The 22,671-nt window shown below is 37.0% G+C and overlaps 1 protein-coding gene across 2 annotated transcripts in view; it reads left to right on the top strand.

Moving 5' to 3' along the window:
• The window catches only part of LOC139941467 (uncharacterized), a 168,287-nt gene that overhangs the window by 45,863 nt on the left and 99,753 nt on the right, over positions 1 to 22,671 (top strand). For both annotated transcript variants that reach the window (XM_071937985.1, XM_071937984.1), the window contains one exon: positions 7,817 to 7,955. The gene's annotated coding sequence lies outside the window, so the exon portion shown is untranslated. The remainder of the gene's footprint in view (positions 1 to 7,816; positions 7,956 to 22,671) is intronic.

Below are 22,671 nucleotides of genomic sequence, written 5' to 3' on the forward strand. Positions count from 1 at the left end.
CGGAGTGAGACCCGCGACTATAAACCTAACCCGTGGCAGTTTCCCAGGAGGAGAGCGATACCTCGTTGCAAGGCCGAGTTACTCAGCGGTAAGTTTTGAATTACCAATATGTGTCCAATTTCTCACGATACATGAGCTGTAGATGTGTAAGGAAAAGAACAATATTGGCAATGCACTGGGGCTCAATTTTGTCCGAGCTGGTGAACAGAAAAATATTGCTCGATAAATTTTGTTCTCCAGCAATTATGAAAGCTGTCTGATATTTAGGCTTGCTTCCTGCTGCTACTGTTTCCGTTCGTTTTATATTTACTCGTCAAACTTTTTCATCTGATTGAAAGTGGTTCAATTCATCACCATTACTGACTTAATTTATTGACAATATTATGGCTGAATATTTTAACAAAAGGAGACATTAATTATTTTACAATAATTCTGAGAAACATTTCCTTTGCATCATTTAAAAAATAGCTGTGGCGCATTATTTCCTCAGGAGAAATTGATTGAGAAATGTTTATCAAGTAATAAAACCAACATAGGGCAACTAGCTCAGTTAGTAAAGGGCACGCGTGTAGTAATACAACACACAACATTGTCTGTACTCTTTGAAGAAGAAAAAAAAACACTTTATGCCCCGTGGGCTCCCAGTGTCAACATTCCAAACGATCTCATTTTGTTTTTCAAAGGAATCTATTTTTTTTATTTATCACTTTTGATAGTTATTTTCTTACATAAAAAAATGTGAAGTGCATTTACGTGCAGAAGTACTCTTATAGTTCGCTTTGTGTTTGCCCTCTTTTGTTTGACAGAGCTACCACCTCTGGATCAATAAAAGTAAGATAACTGTTTACTTTATCTACCTGCAACTTAAAAATAACACTGTACAACGAGACAACTACTAAAGCACTATATTAAGTGACATGACACTTCTCGTCAAAACGAATGCTTCAATATATTTCAACCATAGAGTTATATATAAGAACCTGGCATGCGCCCAGGCGGCCATTTTCTAAATTGACAAAACTGGCATCTCACAGCGTCAGAGATGCCAAGTCCAAAGGCCAGCTATGCGTGAGTTTTTTCAAAGCTCAACCCCCCACCCCCCTCCCCCGGAAAAAATAAAATAAATTGCCAGTTTTAGAAGGCCTTTCGAAATCGCCGCCCAACTTCTTTTCTTTTTTTTATAAAATCAACATAAAGCTCAACCCCCCACCCCCCTCCCCCGGAAAAAATAAAATAAATTGCCAGTTTTAGAAGGCCTTTCGAAATCGCTGCCCAACTTCTTTTCTTTTTTTATAAAATCAACAAAAAATCAGACATTTAATTGTGGACAAAAGAGTGTTTCAAAATGCATCAAAAACCTCTTCAGAATAACTAAAACTCAACTGAGGTACACAGGAGATGTTGATTGTGAATGTGGAGGTACGATTGTGTCAGATTATTTCCTTCCAAACTAAAAAATAAATCGACTAAAAATGATGTCCAAATCCTCCGCTCACTTCCTCTGCCTGTTGTGTCTTCGCTAGTGGAGCGCATTTAACGAATTTGCTAAACGAATCGGGAAAAACTTGTGCGCAATAAGCGTTTTGCGCTATGCCGAATTTTAGCTGAACCTGCTGGAAGAGCAAAAGCGTGCGCAATCTGCAAATTTGCGCTCTGTTTGTACAAGAATGATGATTCTGATAAACTGCGTGCAATCTGAAGATTGTGCAAACATTGTAGATTGCGTTTTTTGTACACACGAGCGCGATTTGGCGATGCATGTCGTTAATTTTTATTTTTTTCCCGGTCTGCTTGAGAAAATGGTTGCTGTGCGTGTGAGCGTGAGACAGAGCCCAAATGTGTGAGTCTCACGCCTAATGCGTGAGACTTGGTAGGTCTGCAGCGTGTGTTTGTGCGGCCATTTGGTAAGTTGAACAAACAGCATCGCGTGAGCGTTCAATAAAAAAAAACTCAAACGTGTATTTCATATTCAACGCGCGTGCAGAATGACGCGCTTGTCATCTTGCGGTTCCGTGGCATTTGTGCACGAAGCATCACTCGTGCACCCTCTAGTTCTTATATATAACTCTATGATTTCAACCTCCATGGTTCTAGGAAGTAGGAAACACACTGCTGACTGACGCAAGAGCGTCTGAAATAGATCCCCATCTGTCTAATTAAGACATCTTGACACATTTGTCATGTTTTCTTCGAAAAGATTCCACATTTTTGACACATCCAGATTTTCTTTTTGCCGAGTCCCAAATTATAATTTGTATTAATGAGTTTGACACCATCTGTATAGCCTGTCACTAAACCTGTTATCTCTAAATTAGAAGATTATCTTCTGAAATCTTTTACTGTAACAACATTATCTGAGCAGTAGTGTGTGTCCCCCCCCCCCCCCCCCCCCTCCGTGCTAGATCTGGAGTCAATGTGATTATGCACTCCTGTGAGAATGACAGGGGAAACATTTGTCTGAACACATTAGTGGATAATGTTATTCGGTTTAATGATAAATCAACCATGACAGCTGCACCTGGCAAGGTCTTGTAACCTTGGGAAACATTTCAAATAATGGTCTTCTAAAAATGACTTGATGCCTTAATAAATAAATTTATTTAAAAAAATACTGACTGGTTGATTGTTAAGTACCAGATGTATTGTTATGGGGGGGGGACACCACTTCAAGATGTTTAGTCAAGTGTTGTGATGTTTCAATGATGGTTATATTTTCGTTGATTTTGACACGTATGTATTTAGCATTGAATGGAAGTTTGTTAAATCTGATTTGAGATGCCTTGCAGGTGCGTTATTCATCAGTTACTTGTATATTTATTGTCAATGGACTTTTGACTTGGTCTTAGTCATTTTAAAAAGGAGCAAAAGTGATTATGTGAAGCTGAAATATTAACCCATGGTTTACTCTATCAATGTAAATGCCAACATGTTTAGTTTTTGTTGCTGTTACCTTTTTATAATCATAACATTGACATTGCAAAGCAAGGAACAAACCTCAGTTTGCATGTGTTAGAGGTCCTCAAAAATGTAGTTTCTTGATCAAGAGTAGTCTCCAAAGTAATTGTCTGGCAAATATAAACAATCTTTTTTGAAAAAAAAAAAACACTTATTGGTGGATTTGATGATTTTCTTTTTCAACTATAGCCACCCCCCTATGCATTTTTTATTTAACATATTTTCATCATTAGGGATAAGACATTTGCCATTAGCCTCCTTATTATAGCACTGAGCCAACGATATGATAAGATTTAGGTCATTCATTTTGGTTTTTACCCATACACCGATGTGTGTTAGCACTGTATACTCAGTACTTTCCTGAGCCATGTGACATTTAGGTCATTAATTTGGGAGCTTGTCACTTTTTATAAATGTTGATATTTACAGTGAACTTTTCATAAATAGGGCAGAATGTATAGTGACCTTCAGGGTGTTCTTTGTGCTTGCTAACTGGTAAATGTGTTAATTGTCTGATCTTATTCTTAGATTTTCAAAAACTGGTTAAATTTCTTTCCTGTAGCCCTTATTCCTCTCTGCTTTTCTGGCCTCAAATTTTCTGTTGCCCTTTTCTGCTCTAAATATGCCTCTACGGTGCCTATCAAACTGGGGAAAAAACTAAATAACATTCACGATGCATTTATTTCATTAAAGAAACTGTGCTTTCTTTTCTACCCCTTCATGTTTTTCACTGTAAGCATAAAATAGAGTTTGATTTTCACCTCCCTCTTCCCCCCTCTCCCCCCATGGGGATACGTAGCCAACATTGCCTTCATAATAAATCAGCTTATCCGTTGGTGCAAATGATGTGGCATTCCAAAAGGTGAACTTGTTTCCCATTCAGATTTTTCCAGTCATTGGCAAATTCCTGCAATCCATATAAGTTTGGCCTATTGACATGCTTGATCACTGTCAGCACCATGCATTGCCATGGGAAGCATTCCTAGCCTGTGTTGGGTTCAGCCCAAGAGGGGTTGACCTTTTCAACTGACTCACTAGACTTTATTGACAAAACATTCACTCCGTTTTCTCTTTAAAGACACATATCACAGCTGGACCTCACAAAGAACTGTCTGAAAACAAAACTAAATGGTCATTGATAAAAGTAACACGTTCAACCTTTCCGAATCAGTTTCAGTTCATTGCCAATTGTAGTATTAAGAATTGAGTTTCTGTGTTTTGGAGATCAAAGCAACTCTAGCTCGCTAACTTGTCAATACTCTCAAGTTCTTTTAAGATCTTTCAGACTATTCATTTTGGTTTTACCTATACACACCGATGTGTGTTAGCACACTCAGTACTTTCCTAAGCTCTGTGAAAAATCACAGGTATATTACTTGGGTGGGATTCAAACCCACGACCTTTGCAATTCTAGAGCAGTGTCTTGCCAACTGGACCACCAAGATTTCCCGGTAGCTAGGTCTAGAGGCAGTTCGAATCTTTTCTTTCTTTTTTTCCATCTGTTAAACTTTCAGATTAGTTCATGTTTTCAATAATGACAGTTTTATCGTATCTTTACTTAAAAACATCACTTCATTTGGCAGATATTTTTTTCTCATTTTTTTGTACTCACGTGTAAGTAATAATAATTACAAATTACTAATAACATATTATCTGTTGTTGCTATTGTTTGCTCAAATAAACAAACACACAGACTATACTAACAAACTACACTGTTGACGGCCTCTATTTGATTTGATGTATCACATACTATTTTGTTTGCATACATTTGTACAACATTGTACTTGAGGCTTTGAGGTTTATGTCTACATGATGTAGTGTATGTGACTATTTATCAAAGTCTGCATTTATGAATTCCATAGCTACATGATAGCACCTTTCCATCTCTAGAGTAGAATGTCCGAACCTCTTGCAGAGAGCCAGGCAGATTTCTTTACACAAAATGTAAAAGGATCCAGAGTCGGGCAGAAAACAAAAACTGTCACCTTTGTTTAATCCAATCCAGATGACGAACCACAGGAAACATGTGGAGCAGCTGTAATTGAGCCGCGGAAATTCTTTTAATATCTGTTATGTTCACATACATGAGCGTTTTGAGAGACACTTCCTGTATTGAAGTAGGCGGGGCTTCCCACCTCTACATCCCGGGAACATTGCAAAACAATAACACCATGTCATCAGTGACTATAGAAAAGGAAAAAAAATCCCCAGCAAAAAAAATGAAGATAAAAAAAAGAGTGTGAAATCTCTCAGGATTTCAATCCCGGAGGTTGTTTTCTACATGAATGTTTCCTGAATCTTGCAAGGTTTTTAGGCCGTGAGCCAATATGAGTGTTGAACGCTTCCCCCCGTGTAGTTTCACTAGGGAGCTGGGTTTGTTTTCTCACGCTAAGCAAATAGCCTATGTTTGGCTATGCAAAGAAAACTCTGCCTACTGGCCCCGAGCAATGTTTATTTCAAAATCTTTGACCATCAGTAAGCAGTTTCAAAATGAACCGGCTGTGTACAAAAACTACACCTCTTTTTTATTAGAAAGTGAGATTTGTGCCTTTGTTCCGAAGGACTATCTTTGTATATTCCCTGTTAAGATTAATACAAAAAGTTAACAGTAATTGTTTGGGGACTGGTAGCATTGTATCTGCTGCCACTTTGTAATTTTGTAATATTATAAATGGGGAAGGTTTTTCAAAAACATTTTTTAATGCCCTGCGAACGATTTGAAAAATTCACAGTAAGGTAAAACAAGATTTGCTTTTGAGAAATGAAAACACATTGAGAAAAAGGTCCTTCAATCTAATATTGTATTGCAGGCCTGATACTTCATGGAGGCAACGAAGACGATTGCCTCTGTTGCCCCTGGTCATTGCGTTGGTGCCCTTGAAATGCTCCAGTACAAATTTGCATTTTCATCATAGGATGCCCTTTACCTAGAAGAAAACGCCTTGGTGCCATTGCCCTTTCAAAAACGAAGCATACAGCCCTGGTATTGCAAAAAAAAAGTACATTTTATTGGAAAATGTTCGTAGTAAATATGTGGGGAATATTTTGAAAGGGCAAGGACAAGACCCATGGCAACCACAAAGGCAATCACCTCTATGGCCTTTGATTAATTCAGCTCTAAAAGTCAACATTGGTTTATTTTTGTTACTACGACATTCTACCCAACTATTACTTAATTATTCAAACCTTATCAAATAGAGTACTTTGTTTATTGCCTTGACATTTTCTTAGACTGTAATTGAGTGATGTAAAATTTGTATCGAGTGGACTAGAAAGACAAAACATGTTTTGATTGCAGTATTGAATGTCATTAAAAACAAACTTCATCCAATTTACACAAAGAACTTGCAGAGTTTTCAGTTTTTGCTGAAGGGTAATTAACCCTATGGCAATTTCATCTGAAGTCAAAACATACCCAACATCGAAGAAAAGTTAGGTTTTAGTTATTCAGTGAATCGACTAATTTTAATGGATTGTTTTAGTGTTTCCTTGGAACTTAATTTGAATGAATTGTGAAACCTTTTAGCCATGACTAAGTTCTTGTTTTCATTCGACAAATGTTTTAAAAACAAGGAGAAGCAAAATGTGTGGGTTTGTAAAAATAAAATAAAATGTGTTCATGCAACTTAGAGGGTGTATGTACTTTTTGTAGGACAAAAAACACAATGTCCACAGATTTACACTAAACTTACACAGTTTGAAGATAATGATAGTAGAAAGCTTCCGTAAAAATATTACGTGCTGAGGTGCTGTAGTTTTTGGGAAATGAGTAAAACAATGTCATGAAAAAAAATTTTGTCTCATGAGGCGAAAATTATTTTAAGCATTTACAAACGTATTTTCATGACATTGTTTTACTCATTTCTCAAAAACTACAGCACCTCAGTAAGTAATATTTGAAGGGAAGCTTTCCACTATCATTGTCTTCAAACCTTGTAAGTTTACCCAAACCCTTTAAACAACTCAAACAAGGCTAAAAGCCACTCTTGGTGTGGTATTAATTGTAGGCCCTTTAGTTTTATGGTTGTACTACTCAACAAGAATGTCTTGCTTCATGGTACTAATATTTTGTTTAAGCAGTCATCAACTCTTTTGGCCTCCAAATTGTTATGCAAGTCAATAAAACTAGAATTGTTGCTGGTATCTCTGATTTCACCAAAGATAAAGTTATTATGCCATTATGTAATCAATGGTTTTGAAATAACTTTTTATTATTACCAAATAAATCCATCTTAGCCTGTAACTCTACCTTGGAATTATCACACTTTCTCCTGACACTAGGATGTAGCTATTTTTTTTTTTTTTAAGAACTCAAATGAACGCCTCTATATTTCTCAAGAGAGATCTCTTCTTTTTTGAGGAAAAGGAATAAATAAACCACTTATTTCATAACATGTTTGTCAGTCTAGGAGTTTGATGGAAAAGTTTCTTTTAGGACTCATGATAAAAGAGTAATAGAATAGAATAGAATAGAAATAGTGTTATAAATAACGATGAAACCCTGTAATTATAAGCACTGGTGTAAACGTGACATAAGATCTTGTTCAGTGGTCACGATAAAAGTGCAGGATCTCAATCCACCTTTCTGGATTGAGTGTAAACGCGATAGTCTTTGATACTTCCTGCGAATCCCAATGCGAATGCGATAAAAATTTTGGCGTCACTAATTCCCAACAAATAATTTGCAATAGTTGACTTTGCAATAGCTCAACTCCTGCGAAACATTCGCTGCAAAAACATCCCTGTGATGTCAAAATTTGCTTCGCATTAGCATTCGCAGGAAGTATATGAACTGGGTTTAAAATTATTCTTGAGAATACAGAACTTATTGCAAGCCTTGATGTTATTTCTCTGTCGGCAGGTGCATTCCTCCTTCCAATAGAGAGCAAGAGAGAGAGCCACTTTAGTAACCAAGACTCCCTTGCCTGCCAAGCAGCCAAGACACACCCCCTCTGGCCCTCAAGCAGCCTCTGATCTAACAAGGATTAATATCTCCTAAGGTAAGGTTGACCTCCGATCCTGCCTGTTTCGTTTTTTAATTTCTACTGAGTAGGTCTTAATGAAAACATGTCAGGTCAGAAACGCACAAAGCAGAGCCTTGGATGTGGAAGGCAAGTGTGGAAGTGACTGTGGATTATGGCGTGTTACCTAATTGTAAGCTTGTATCCAGCATGGGTGCTTAGCGCTAAACTATTAACGCTAATTGTAAAGATATATTTGTTCTGGTTATGGATCAGGGTAAGAGCAAATTTGTTCAGTCGTTGACAAGTTGGCAATTGCACTTTATTTGGTACGTATTTTATGTCTAAAGCTGAAATAACAGAACTGCAGCAAATGTTGACTCATAAAACCTTCTTTTTTTATTTGTAATTGGATCAACCTGAAGATCCGTTGGAAAGCTGTTATTTATTTACATTAATAAATATAAATACATATAAATGTATCTGTTATGAAACTGAAATCAGGAAGATGTTTTTCCCCCAAGTAAAAATTGACAAATGTGAAGTTGTAAAATTTTTGAGTAATACGCCTTACCCTTTGATCCTGATCTTATGAAATATTGATAACTAATCATAAATTTCCTTGGAGAAAGGGAGTTTGGCCACCTACCCACAATGACTCCCCTCCCCTTTACCCCTCCCCCCTCCTCCATTCCCAGTAATATTCTCAATGCCTGTCTCTTGTTTTATGCTAAATCCCAACGCTACATAATGAACCACTCCAAGACCTTACTCAGCAGAACAGCTCGCTCTATGGTTCTAATATGACTCTTCAGTCTCGCAGGGCAGGTGGCACCCCTGTGGCACTCTTACCCACGGAACAAAAGAGAGTCAGCACACAGACGGACGGACGAATCAAACTCACTCGCTCGCTCTCTCTCTCGCCAAAAAAGATTCTCTATTAAATGAACAATCATTGACATGATCGGAGAAATTCAATATTAATTTACATGTGAGATGTAGTGTAAGTCATCGGTTACTGTATCTGGGAATGGGTTTGTGTTAGACACGGTTGTAGAGTATTTTAGGCTCTTTTATTTGGACGGTTATTTCATTAATATATCAACGGTTTTGTGCTATCGTTTTGGTGGGGTTTTTTTTCTTTTCGATCCAGAGTTGATATAAATATAGTCTGTTTGAAAAAAGAAATTATCATCTGGCAATAGGGGCAAATGAGTAATCAGGTTTTTAAAGGCTGGATCTTTTTTTTATTATGATAAATATAGCATTTTTTGTTAGATTTCAGTAATTTTTTTTTACTCTGACCCAACTTTATTGAGCTGCCTGAACAACAAATATTGCTTAACATTTGGTCTGCTCAGTAAAAAATAAGCAGGATACTATAGTCACATATGGTACATGTGGAATGGTAGTTTGCTGGTTACCCTATTCTGGTTAGCATAATTTTCTTATGCTTAGCTTTTTTCTTGTGTTTTGTGGTCAACATCTCTATAAAATTGGTCTGGTTGTAGAAGGGGTAGGAATTGATTTTTTTCCCCTTCTCTCTGGCACATTGTTCTGCTAGTGCCTGACTAATCCTTGTGAAAAATTGTTTTTCAATGCTCTAATCATTATTTTCTATCATTTTCTATCAAAAAGAAGCACTTTCCGGTGATAATTTCCGTAATTACAATCTTTAGTTACTGACTGCTCTCTTTACTGGTATCATTTGTTGTGTAATTAGCACGCTTCAGCCGTTCCAAATCCCCCCAAACCAGAACAGAATTTAGTTTCATCAGACATGGAGACTGAGTGAATTTGCAGCACAGAGAGAAAGGATGTACATGGCGCCAATATCACTCTGTGAATTAGTATACAGTCCCCGCCCCCCCCCCCCCCCCCCGGGCCATTATCAATCTTTTTAGATGTCCATACGTATATGCATTGTGTATTGCCTTGATTGATATATTATCAATGTTTAAAGCCCATTGGTTTTGACATCTCATCAAAAATCAATTATAATTAGTTGAGTATATTAAAGGTAAACTATTATTGTGAATTTAAAGAGCAGTTTTGAGAGAGTGCAAATTTGTTTGCAGAAATGTTCGTCTGTGTTGCCGTTAGACAAAATGGGCAAATTAATTCTTTGTCAATTTTTGACGTGCAGTTGTGTTTGTGTTACTGACACAAATAGTAAACAAGTTTTTCTTTGGCTTGGTATGGCCACAAGTCTGCTTACCACAAAAGTCTTTCAGTGTTTAAGTTGATCAACATCAAGTTAAAGTCACTTGTTTTATGGGTTACACTGTCACATAGCATAGACAGATGTATTTAAAGGTAAATGTAAAAAAAATCGTCTGAATAAGACTAGATTTTTTAGCCAAACAATTTGTGCAAACAATTTAGGCCTCCATGAATATTCTCTACAGTCAGTATTCATGGAGCAGTCTACTTGTTGGAGGACAAATAAAGGCAATAAACCAGCAGAAAATTTATAGGAAAACAAATTCTGAAATTATCTGTTTTTGTGTAATCATCGCTGCTGTACTTGCTGGTTTAGTTATGACCAAACAGCTACACTTAAAGACACTAGACACTATTGGTAATTGTCAAAGACCAGTCTTCTCACTTGCTGTATCTCAACATATGCATAAGATAACAAACCTGTGAAAATTTGAGCTCAATTGGTCTTAGAAGTTGCAAGCTAATAATGAAAGAAAAAACACCATTGTCGCACCATGGTCACACGAAGTTGTGTGCTTTCTGATGCTTGATTTTGAGACCTCAAATTCTAAATCTGAGGTCTCGAAATCAAATTCGAGGAAAATTACTTTTTTCTTGAAAACTACGTTACTTCAGAGGGAGCCGTTTCTCACAAAGTTTTATACCATCAACCTCTCCCAATTACTCGTCACCAAGTACGTTTTTATGCTAATAATTAGTTTGGGTCATTACCAATAGTGTCCACTGCCTTTAAACTTCTATACACCCTCTTATATGTATGTAGCTTTCCCTTGAAAGCCCAACTTGTAATCCGTTGCATATTGGCTGATTAGGGACTGTCACCAACAGATTCCCCGGTGCCCTGACCAAGTCAAGCTGATCTACCGATGTTATTTTTTCCTGGTCTGGTGCCGTGAGTCAGGCATGGAAGTCATGCTTGCCTGACCGTGGCTAGACTCCGCCCGCTCCAGCAGAAATTATGCGCTAGTGTTACCGATTCAGTGGGTACAGAGCCAGATAGGTTTCAGGTGGCTGGGCATTTATTTCCATTTCCATCTTCGTGTATTTGGGTTATTTTTCATCTGGGTAAATTCATCATATTTGGAGGGAAATATTAGACGACTGTTTCAACAGATAAGGCTCGGGCTAAAGTTACATGTGTACTTTTCCTGAATTGAAATCTGAAGATGAATTTGGTTATGTTTTCAGATTGCCAGTGAAAACTGTTCTCTCAAACTGGGTTTCTGTATTAATGAATTATGCCATCACCGTAGGCCATGTTGGGGTGTGGATTAGAAAAAATAATTATTAATGATTTGCTTTGGGGAAACTTGGCGTGTCAACTAGTTCAGCACACATCTAGAACAATTTTGTGTTGATTCTGATATTTGCTTTTGTAAATTTAGCTGAAGAATTTATCAAAGAGAAAAAGAGATGCCATTTAAATGAATAGTAACATGGATTTGAATGAAAAGATAAAGAGGTGCACTTTGTAGTTAAAGGAAGAGTTTACCTTTTTTTCTTCTCTTTTTTTTCCAACCGTTTGATTGATTTAATCCTGTATAAATGAAGAAACAACAAACAATTAACAATTTTTTTTTGAAATTTCATTCCTAGTGAGATATTGCCACCAATCTGAAGGGGTATGCCCACACAGAATCCGAAATTGAAATACACAGTCTGAGAAACATTTCATGCAGAATTGTTTCTCAGATTGAAATGGTTTTTTTTTCAATCCCTCTCTCTTTAACCACATTTCCTTGAAGAAAATCGTTTCTTAAAATGTCATCAGCTGCAGCGCTTCTTACCAAGTGAGTTTTAAAGACACTGGACACTATTGGTAATTGTCAAAGACCAGTCTTCTCACTTGCTGTATCTCAACATAAGCATAAAATAACAAACCTGTGAAAATTTGAGCTAAATCGGTCATCAAAGCTGGAAGATAATACTGAAAGAAAAAACACCCTTGTCACACAGAGTTGTGCGCCTTCAGATGCTTGATTTCGAGACCTCAAAATCTAAATCTGATGAGGTCTCGAAATCAAATTCGATGAAAATTACTTCTTTCTCGAAAACTACATCACTTCATGGGAGGGAGTCGATTCTCACAATGTTTTATACTATCAACCTCTCCCCATTACTCGTTACCAAGTAAGGTTTTGTGCTAATAATTATTTTGAGTAATTACCAATAGTGTCCACTACTGCCTTTAAAGCCATTGGACCCTTTCGGTAAACAGTATTGTCCAAGGCCCACACTTCGTGTATCACAACTTCTATATAAAATAACAAACCTGTGACAATTTAGGCTCAATCGGACATCGGAGTCGGGAGAAAATAACGGGAACTTGTATCTGCACGTTTCGCCGTGTCATGACATGTGTTTAAAATAAATCCGTAATTCTCGATATCGAGAATTCATATTGTTTTACCGTTTTCTCAAAAAGTAAAGCATTTCATGGAATATAATTTCAAGAGAAGTCTTTCACCACTACCTTCTGTAAACCATGTAAGTTATTTGTAAATCTGTGAACTTTTTTTTTTTTTTTCTGTACCGAAAGGGTCCAATGGCTTTAATGCCCATATTTTTAGAGCAATTTCCAAAGGATACCCTCACTTTAATCGTGCATAAGGGTCAGACCATAAAGGAGTTTGTCAGTCCCATGATTAATCAAACCAGGCAGGAAATACAAACTACCCTCATAAATATTTGTTTTCATCAAACATTTTTTTTGTTATCTTTAGTGTTGTTCAAGTGAGAAATAATTGCCTTTAATTGGCCAAGCAAAAGGCATCAATAACATAAAATGCGTGGGTTGCAAATTAAGTGCAGGTATAATTATGACAACCATATTGAGTGCATTATGCTTGTTGAACATGTGTTTTTTATATGAATGTGGTTTGGATATGAATATACAACCAGTCTCATTACATTACATACTTGTGTACATCCTCTCTGCATATTGTTTCTTATTCTAATTCCATTTTCCTGTTCCTTGAATTTTGTCGCCATCTGATATGCTTCTCTTAAAGGCAGTGGACACTATTGGTAATTACTCAAAATATTTATTAGCATAAAACCTTACTTGGTAACGAGTAATGGGGGAGAGGTTGATAGTATAAAACACTGTGAGAAACGGCTCCCTCTGAAGTAACATAGTTTTCGAGAAAGAAGTAATTTTCCACGAATTTGATTTCGAGACCTCAGAATTAGATGAGGTCTCGAAATCAACTTGCATCTGAAAGCACACAACTTCGTGTGACACGGTTGTTTTTTCTTTCATTATTATCTCGTAACTTCAACAACCAATTGAGCTCAAATTTTCACAGGTTTGTTATTTTATGTATATGTTGAGATACACCAAGTGAGAAGACTGGTCTTTGAAAATTACCAATAGTGTCCACTGTCTTTAAAGGCGCAGTATGCATATACTTTTGGTTGTTGGCAAAGACCAGCATCCTCATTTGGTGTATCCCAACATATGCATGAAATAACAAATGGCAAGCAATTTTGGCTCAATTGGTCATTGAAGGTTGCAAGAAAGTAATTGGAAAAAAAACACCCTCGTTGCATAGCATTGTGTGCCAACAGATGCCTGAGAGAGGCTTCATGCTTTAAAAATCTTTAAAACCTTAAACGGGACTACAGTTATTCTTGTTCTTATTTATTGAATTCCATTGGAGAGTGAAGTAAATTTAAAGGATCATGTTGTTATGGGCGGCATGATGTTCTAGTTAAATAAATTATTCTACATGTCAAACTTTGACTACAAACTAAATGGAACACATGAAACAAGTTTAGTCTCATATAGCCAGGATTTAAGTTTTTGTAAAAAAAAAAAACCCACAACCTCACTAGCAGGAGTGTGCCGAACAAATAAATAAAGCAGAGCTACTTTCTTTGAGTGGTTTTTACACACCACGGGGGAAACGTTCAAAACACTTTTGTAAAGACAGACCCAAAATGTCACCGTGGATTGCCGTACAGTCCTTTTTGTATCAGGCATTGTACGTCCTCTAAAGGTTTGCCCCTTTTTATGTCATCAAGGCATAAGCCCATAAGCCCCTCTCGCTTCCTTTGAAGAGAAACAACATCATTGCAACTCCCAGATTGACACAAAATAGTGCATTGGCGATTTCCCCAACGGAAAGCCAGCCAGATCAGCACACCCTAATCCTGCCTGTCACCCAGTAACCACACTCCAGATAGATTCTATAGACCTGACTTTATATACACACACAAAAAAGGAGGAAGGGGGGGTGATAATTTTGATCAGACTTCATCAAAAAGCTGACGGAAACAGGCTCAATGTGGCGCCATCAAAAAGAAAAATACTTTCTACCAAATACTATTTGTTCTATTGCTGACTTACCAGTCAACATGGATCAGTAAACTAATTGACATCCCCCCCCCCCCCCCCCGCACCCCCCTTCTTCTTCAACAGTGCCCCGCGTAACCCATGTTACTCTTATGGTAAGAGACAGCTTGAAGTGACGTGATCGGAGGCAAATGCCTAGATGCGGTAAGATGAACAAACAAGATAAATTTGCACTTAACTGGCATTGGAGGATGTGTAGGCTCCCGCTCCAGGGCCTTCCATCGGAGAAGGCAAGATTCTCAAGTAGGGATTTTTTTTTATTGATGATATTTTGTTAATGCGGTGTGGACTGTGTGTGTGGAGATAATTTCAGTGGCTTGGCAGGAGATTTGAGAACTGTAAGGGGTGATTGTATGACTAGTACAGTGCCCCGTAGCCCTGTTTTTACCTGCAGTGATTTGAACTGATGACGAGGGTGCAATAACCTTTCTACAAATGTCCCGTGAATTCAGACAAACATGTGTTTAGTCAAATCATGGTAAATAATGCAAACTGTGATTCAGGGGAAAGTCTAATGTAATATACATGGAGTGCAATATATGGGAATTAAAAGTGTTTCCTCAAGCAAATTGACCGTTTCTAAGTAGCTGTTAAGGTACAGGATGTTTCTCACTAAATCAACTCTTCTTCTTTCTTGATGTTATTTAAAAGTGAACGCTGGAAACAAACTGCAGTTCATTTTTCTAGCGATCATTTCAGAAACTGCAGTGACTTAAGTATCATTTCAGAAACTGCATGGTGACTAAACCAGATTGATATAGTGCAGCTTGCGTTTTGCCTGAAAGTTAATTTGGTGTTAGGTTGCCACTGGTACTAACTGCCCTTAGGAATATTTGTCATATTAACCATAACTGGAGAAAAGACATATGTACAAAAAAAAATGAAACTGTTTGCACCAGAACAGGTTTTCATGACATATTTAGTTTCTTGAAAACAGAACGACTGTTGAGAATGGGAGTGAACGCACTTCCCCCCCAAAAAAAATAAAACGGAGAAGGGAAATATTTTAAGATGGAGAACCAACCCTACTGTAGTATCCCCTTGCAAACAGACAACGTTAGTCTGGTTACCTTAAAGACACAGGATACTTTTGGTAATTGTCAAAGACCTGAGTCTTCTCACTTGCTGTATCTCAACATATGCATAAAATAACAAACCTGTGAAAATTTGAGCTCAATCGGTCGTCGAAGTTGCGAGATAATAATGAAAGAAAAAAACACCCTTGTCACACGAAGTTTGTGTGCTTTGATTTCAAGACCTCAAATTCTAAATTTGAGGTCTCGAAATCAAATTCGTGGAAAAATACTTCTTTCTCGAAAACTACGTCACTTCAGAGGGAGCCATTTCTCACAGTGTTTTATACTATCAACCTATCCCCATTGCTCGTTACCAAGTATGGTTTTATGATAGTAAATATTTTGAGTAATTACCAATAGTGTACCATTAGGATTGCCTGCGTTTAAAACCTTTGTAATTCCGGGTATAAGACTCAAGATATAAAACTTGTGAATAAAACCTGTGCAAGAAGTTAAACAATGTCTTAAATAAGAATGTAACAGAAAAGTGTGGAGCGTGGAGTGTGGAGTGCTCTTAGGGGCATGAAGTTACATTGCAATCAGTCCTTAAGTTGCTTAGTTTTAAAGTCAATTTTAAAAAGCAGTTATCTTGTGTCCTTTGGCAAGCGTTCATCCTTGCCCCTCAATGTTTTTGCAAATTAAGTTGTTGTTGTAAAGTGCTATTATTTTTAAAGTGGAGTGGGAGTCCTTTTTTTACATTTCCTGACTTTAAGGGAGATAATTGTCATATTTGCCTGCGGGGAAGTTTTGTCAGAGTAATTGGTAATTAAAACCGGCTCCCAGTTTTGGGGAGTTCGCAAACCGTTTGGGAATTCTTGTTAATTGGAAATGCTGATTACATCAGAGTTAGAATAAGTTTTTATGATTACCAATGAGTTCCTGAATGAATTTGTTTATAATTGATTTGAAGTTTTATCTTTTGATGTTGAATTGATTCAATCATCAGATCCATGAGGTAAACATTTTGTAGTATTTTGATTCTTTTTTTCACCTGAAGTCGAAGAAAACCCTGTCAAGGGAACTGGATTACTGGTCAGTAATCCACAAAAACAAATCCCGCTGTCAGGAATTGAATTTCTTTTTTAATTGTACAGAGTGGTGTGTGGTAATGTGGTTAATGTATTTGTGTTTGTAAGTAGGATTAGAAACTTTGCATGGTGTAAATACGATATAGAAAGGTTTGCGGTAACACCATGTAATGACTATCTCTAATGAGTTTGGGTGGTTCTGAAAAGAACCGTTGGTTTAAACTCAACGTTTCGATTAGTATGCTCTGATCGTCTTCAAGACTGTGATCGTCTTCAAGATGATCAGAGCATACTGATCGAAACGTCGCGTTGAAACCAACGGTTCTTTTCCGAACCACCCCAAAGCATTAGATATAGTCATTACATGGTGTTACCGTAAACCTTTCTATAATTGTGTTTGTGTTTAATTTTAAAGCCAGGAAATCAAAGATTTAATGTACTTTTTAACATGACTAACACATATTGAATTTAATTTAATTGGAGATACTTTTGCATATGATACTTCTAGTTCCAGACTTCCTTCTAAAAAAGAAGCAAACATAACGGAGAAAAAAAAGTTATTTTTTTAAGACATGTTAAATTAATTCTGGTCATGTAAAAATTGTGAGTTACAAGACGTTTGATTATAGTGGAGATTTTCTTGAAATTTGAGTTGAGATACCCCTATCTTATATTCACTGGGACAGGTCATAGAAACTTCTTAAGCCCTTTTCACACGGCCAAAATGTAGCCAGGGTCCCTTGCTACAAAATTTACGAGCGTGGATTGTTTATTTGTTATCACCGTGTGTGACTGATCTTGTGAGCTTTCCCACTGCAAAGTTAAAAAACTAACAACCCTTGTGTGACATGAGAGTGATATGACGAATTGGTAATCCAGATCACCTTGATTGGACAAGATAGCACCCACAATAGCATGCGCTGTATGGGCATTTTCACCTAGGACGTCGTTCAATAAACAAGGATTCCTTTCACACGATGATGTAGCCCACGTCCTTGGTCAAAACTTCCGCTAGTGTAAGATTTTGTCGTAGGTCCGGACCTCCGACAAAATGTAGCAATGTTGGACAAGATTTGACAAGGGACCCTGGACACTCCAAAAATTATTGTCCTTTCACACGAGGTGCATTTTGTAAAATGTTACAACCATGCTACAATTTAGCAAGGGGCCCTTGCTAAATTGCTCTCGTGTGAAAGGGGCTTAAGTAACCGGACATAGATACACTATCTCACTGTCAGGTTGTCTTTGTTCATTCATAGCAGAGATAGGTTCATCCTAGGTTCATCCTGTCTTACAGTTCAGAGCTGTCTCACGTTAACCTGGATATCGTAGATTCAAATATCACACTCGTCAACTTGTCTTTGTTAAAGGAACACGTTGCCTTGGATCGGTCGAGTTGGTCTTTGAAAAGCGTCCTGTAACCGTTCGTTATAAGATCGATATGGTTAGAAAGATATTGTAAAAGTAGAATACAATGATCTACACAAATATGCCTCGAAATTGCGTGGTTTTCGTTTTACCTCGTCGACAAACACGGTCGGCCATTTATGGGAGTCAAAACTTTGACTCCCATACATGGCCGACCGTGTTAGTTGAAAACCGTGCAATTTTGAATGATACTTGTGTGGATCATTATATTCTACTTTGAAAATATCTTTCTAACCATATATATGCATTTCATAACAAACGGTTACAAACACTTTTCATAGACCAACTCGTCCGATCCAAGGCAACGTGTTCCTTTAAGTCTAAGTTGGTCTCAATCCACTTCTGATCGTCTGTATCTTATGAAGTACGGATGTATTTATGAAATACGGATGTATTTACATCATTTTTCAGACAGTTCACCAACTGCGTATAAAGATTTTTCCCGTTGATAACATCTGTTTCCTCTAAAGAAACGTTGTCTCAGAATCACGTCGTGGACCCGTATACATGGACCTGTATACGCCAATTTGATAGAATAATCAAACGTCTGATACACCTCCAGTCACTCAATCACCACGTCAGTCTTACCCCTCAACTTCAGATGTTTGTATGGTCAGAGACCATAGGCTAGGTCACTATGTAGTCTTTAATGAATAAATGTGTAGAGTAAATGAGTGGTGACAGGGAAGGAACCTGGTTCCTGTTAGCTTATCATGGCACTGCTGGATCACCAGAAATCCAAACGGGAAGTTGCGGCCAGGCTCCTTTCCCGTCTCCCAAACTCTTCCCATATTTCTCCTCTGGATGTTACCCTCTTTTTATTCTTTCCCGTAATGACACACCTGGAGTTAGTTTCTGAGATAGGGTTTGGTGAATCCTCTTGTCGGGGCTAGCGGGGGGAAGGGGTGATGGCGGGGGGGGCCCAGGGTAAAGTCAGAGGAGGGATTCTGAGTTTTGGATTCTCTTTTTTAAAGGACATCTTGCAAAAATATTGTTTTTCTTTTTTTCTTTTAAATATTAAGTTTTTCAGAAAAAGGTTGATCAGGGTGTGCCATTTTTCTATCTTGTTGTTTTTCATAGAATTTTGATATCTCGTGCCTTTTGTCTAATTTTTTTGGGTTTGTACTTATGAAATTATAAATGAAATGGAATGAATAGTCGCTCCAGCTAACCTTGTGATGTGAAGATATTACACAGCCGATAATCAGGCAGTGAAATTGGCCCCAGGTGCCCACGGATTAGTAGACAACGGTAGCATTAACGCAGACGACGTCCACTCAGTGTCACAAACACTCCAGATATGTCTTTATCTCTATATCAGATAGACGCACCGTATACAGATGGTAAGGTTAGAATTCAAATCTAGCTGAGACAACCAAAAACCCCTGGAGGCCCTCTATAATGAAAGATAAATATACATAAATGAAGTATGAAATTCTGGTCTATGTTAGTTATAGAAAGACTATGGGTGTTTGTAGAGGACGATGTTATCAAACATCAGGCGTTATTTGGTTTTGGTCCATGCACAATTTTATCCAGCTAGAATGCAATTAAAAATGGTGCTTAGCTAAAGTGGATTTGCTTAGCAAGTAAGCAGAGACCTTTAGCCTTTTCTAAATGCTTCTGGCTTAGGCTTGGTGTGCCTGCTTGAAGCATTGTATCCAAAGCACATGTTTTTGGAACTGTTTGATTTTTTTAATCCTAGATATGTCGATTTTCTAGATTGGCAAGATTTTCTTTCAAAAGGTGGTCACAACTTTGAGATATTTTCTTTCAAAAGGTGGTCACAACTTTGAGATATATCGCCAAAATATGTAAAGGTTACGCAGGAAGAATAATCCCTAAAATAGGAATTTTTACAATTTTAGATTAAAACTTTAGCCCATAAAAAACTGAGATTCTTTTTACATAACCACATTACTTTGAAATGAAATGTTTCTCAAAATGCTTTGTACTATCCAAAGCTGCTCTAGGTTTCTCACAATAAGTAAATGTTGCCATTTTTTAAGAGTGATTAACAAACATATATTGTATACCTTTAAAGACACTGGACACTATTGGTAATTGTCAAATACCAGTCTTCCCACTTGGTGTATCTCAGCATATATGCATGAAATAACAAACCTGTGAAAATTTGAGCCCAATTGGTCGTCGAAGTTGCGAGATAATAATGAAAGAAAAAACTCCCTCGTCAAACGAGTTGTGTGCTTTCAGATGCTTGATTTCGAGCCCTCAAAATCTAATTCTGAGGTCTGTAAATCAAATTTGTGGAAAATTACTTCTTTCACGAAAACTACAATACTTCAGAGGGAGCTGTTTCTCACAATGTTTTATATTATCGACAGCTCTCCATTACTCTTTACCATGTAGGTTTTTATGCTAATAATTATTTTGAGTAATTACCAATAGTGTCCACTGCCTTTTATGGCTTCATGGAATTGATCAGAGAAAGGATATTATTTACCAAAGTGAACTGACATTCAACCTGATGACCCTTATCCAATAACATATTTTTCACTGGTTTTATTTCCTTCAGCTAAAAGGACAAAACATATTTACTGAAATAAAGTAGAGAAGATACCCTTGCCCTATGAAGATAGTTACACTGAGTATCAAGAGGAGGTCCTTGATCTATGGACTTTAAGGATTAGAAGAGACAGTTTCCTTATTCATAATTTACAAAATGTCCTTGGGTCTTGTTTGTTGAAGAGAAGTGTTAACATTTCACGGAGCTGTTGTTAGTGGATCCTTAGTATTTAATTATACTTCCTCTCTGATGATGACCTATGCCCAGCCCCAATCTAATCACAAGAATATTTAAACTGAACTGTCTTTTGAACAGATTCTCTTTTTAAATGGAAGGAATATGTTTGGTAATCAGTCTTAAAATTAATGACAATAAAAAATATTGATTAGAAGCCTTAACTGCAGCTTTTGATAGTGCAAAGCATTTTGAGAAACACTTCAAAAGGATGTGGTTATGTAAAAAGAGATCAAAATTTTAATCTTGATTTTGTTTTATTTTTTATTATTTTTTATTATATATATAAATATATCTCCACTTAGAATGGTTTATTTGTTTTAAAATGCCATTGTAGCATACCGCATATTCACTCCCATTTTCTGCGATATCTCACAACGCGACCACATTTTGAAATGAAATCTTCAGATGTTACTTCATTGTATACATCTACATTTATACATAATTATTAAAATACGGTTCCAAAAACCAAAGGTATTCTTTGCTTTTAGTGGACATACTCCATTTTTTAATGGAGTAAAAATTAAGAGTTCTACAGTTATGTTTATATATAAGCGAATCAATACAGGCGTAATATTTTGCCCCTTTTTGTATGAAAGCTCATTTACAGAGAAAGACAGCCTGTTTAAACAGCTGTCTGTGCAAAGCATCGGTTCATAAACCATACAAGAGGAAGCCCGGGACTCCAATCACAAGGATCCTGTCTGAATGAAGCAGGATTTGTACATGACGAATGGCCTCAGCTTATGATTATAACGGCTCTCAGTACAAATACAGCCAGCGCTAGATTACACAAGTTCCTCTCCTAGTGTTGGAGGCGGAAATGAACACAGCCCATGAGGTTGCCGGATAAAATGGCGCTAGGCAATGGTGGGTGAGATGTCGATTAAGTATTGCAACAACAAATAACAAGGACAGTCGTTATTGATAATCGTTGTACAGTTTTTCCAGTTCTGTAGTTTGTCTACCTTCATGAAAAAAGGGTGCTATTGTGACGTTTTTTTCCCTTTTTTTTTTTCTTTTTGTTTTTTCCCGTTTTTTGAGTGGGGAGTTGCCTTTTGCAAAAAAAAAAAAAAAAAAAACTTATCGTGTCCATATGGTCAATTTATCACTAAAAGAAACGTCGCTTGAAAGGGTTAAACCCAAAGCAAGGGACTTAGGTTAAGAGTTAAGTAACTCGACTCTTTTAATTTTTGTGAACTACACCAGAGGCTAGAGTTTCAGCTTTAATTTCGGCTGAGGTTGTATCCATTCCTTTAATGCACCGCTGGTTGATGGTCAACTGGTATTATTTGACCAGATATAATATATGGAGGTGCGTAGGATTGATTGAGAGACCACAGCTGTCCGTCGCTGACCGACCCTGTATTGATTACACAGTACGACTTGTTTGTTATCAAGCAATATGTTATGTGTTAATTTTCAGCTGCTGAACAACTTTTATTTAGCGATGCGGATACAAAATTGAAGTGGGGTTTACAATATTGGATAGCTCCATGGTAACTGGAAATCACAGAGGCAGTTTGTTGGACGGAGCACTTGATTAAGTTATTGTGCGGGGAAGGTGAAGGTATTTATCTGAGTTTTGGTGAATTCAAATTACGTTTGATTCTGTTTGCTCGAATAGATTGTCAGATTTATTTTATTTATTTCTTGATAACCAACAGCAGTAATCGCTACTAACAGGTTTCTAAGAAATAAGAAAGCATTGGAGACATTCATTGAAGTGAATGTATAAATATTTAAGAAAATCATGAAAATATAATGATGTACAAATTACAATTTTTTAGAATTACAATTAAGCTTGGGCGATATCACGATATTATCGAATATCGCGATATTAATTTGGAAACGATTTTGATATCGGATGGATTTGGTTTTA

Source organism: Asterias amurensis, chromosome 9 (assembly GCF_032118995.1).
Source record: "Asterias amurensis chromosome 9, ASM3211899v1".
Classification (NCBI taxonomy): Eukaryota; Metazoa; Echinodermata; class Asteroidea; order Forcipulatida; family Asteriidae; genus Asterias; species Asterias amurensis.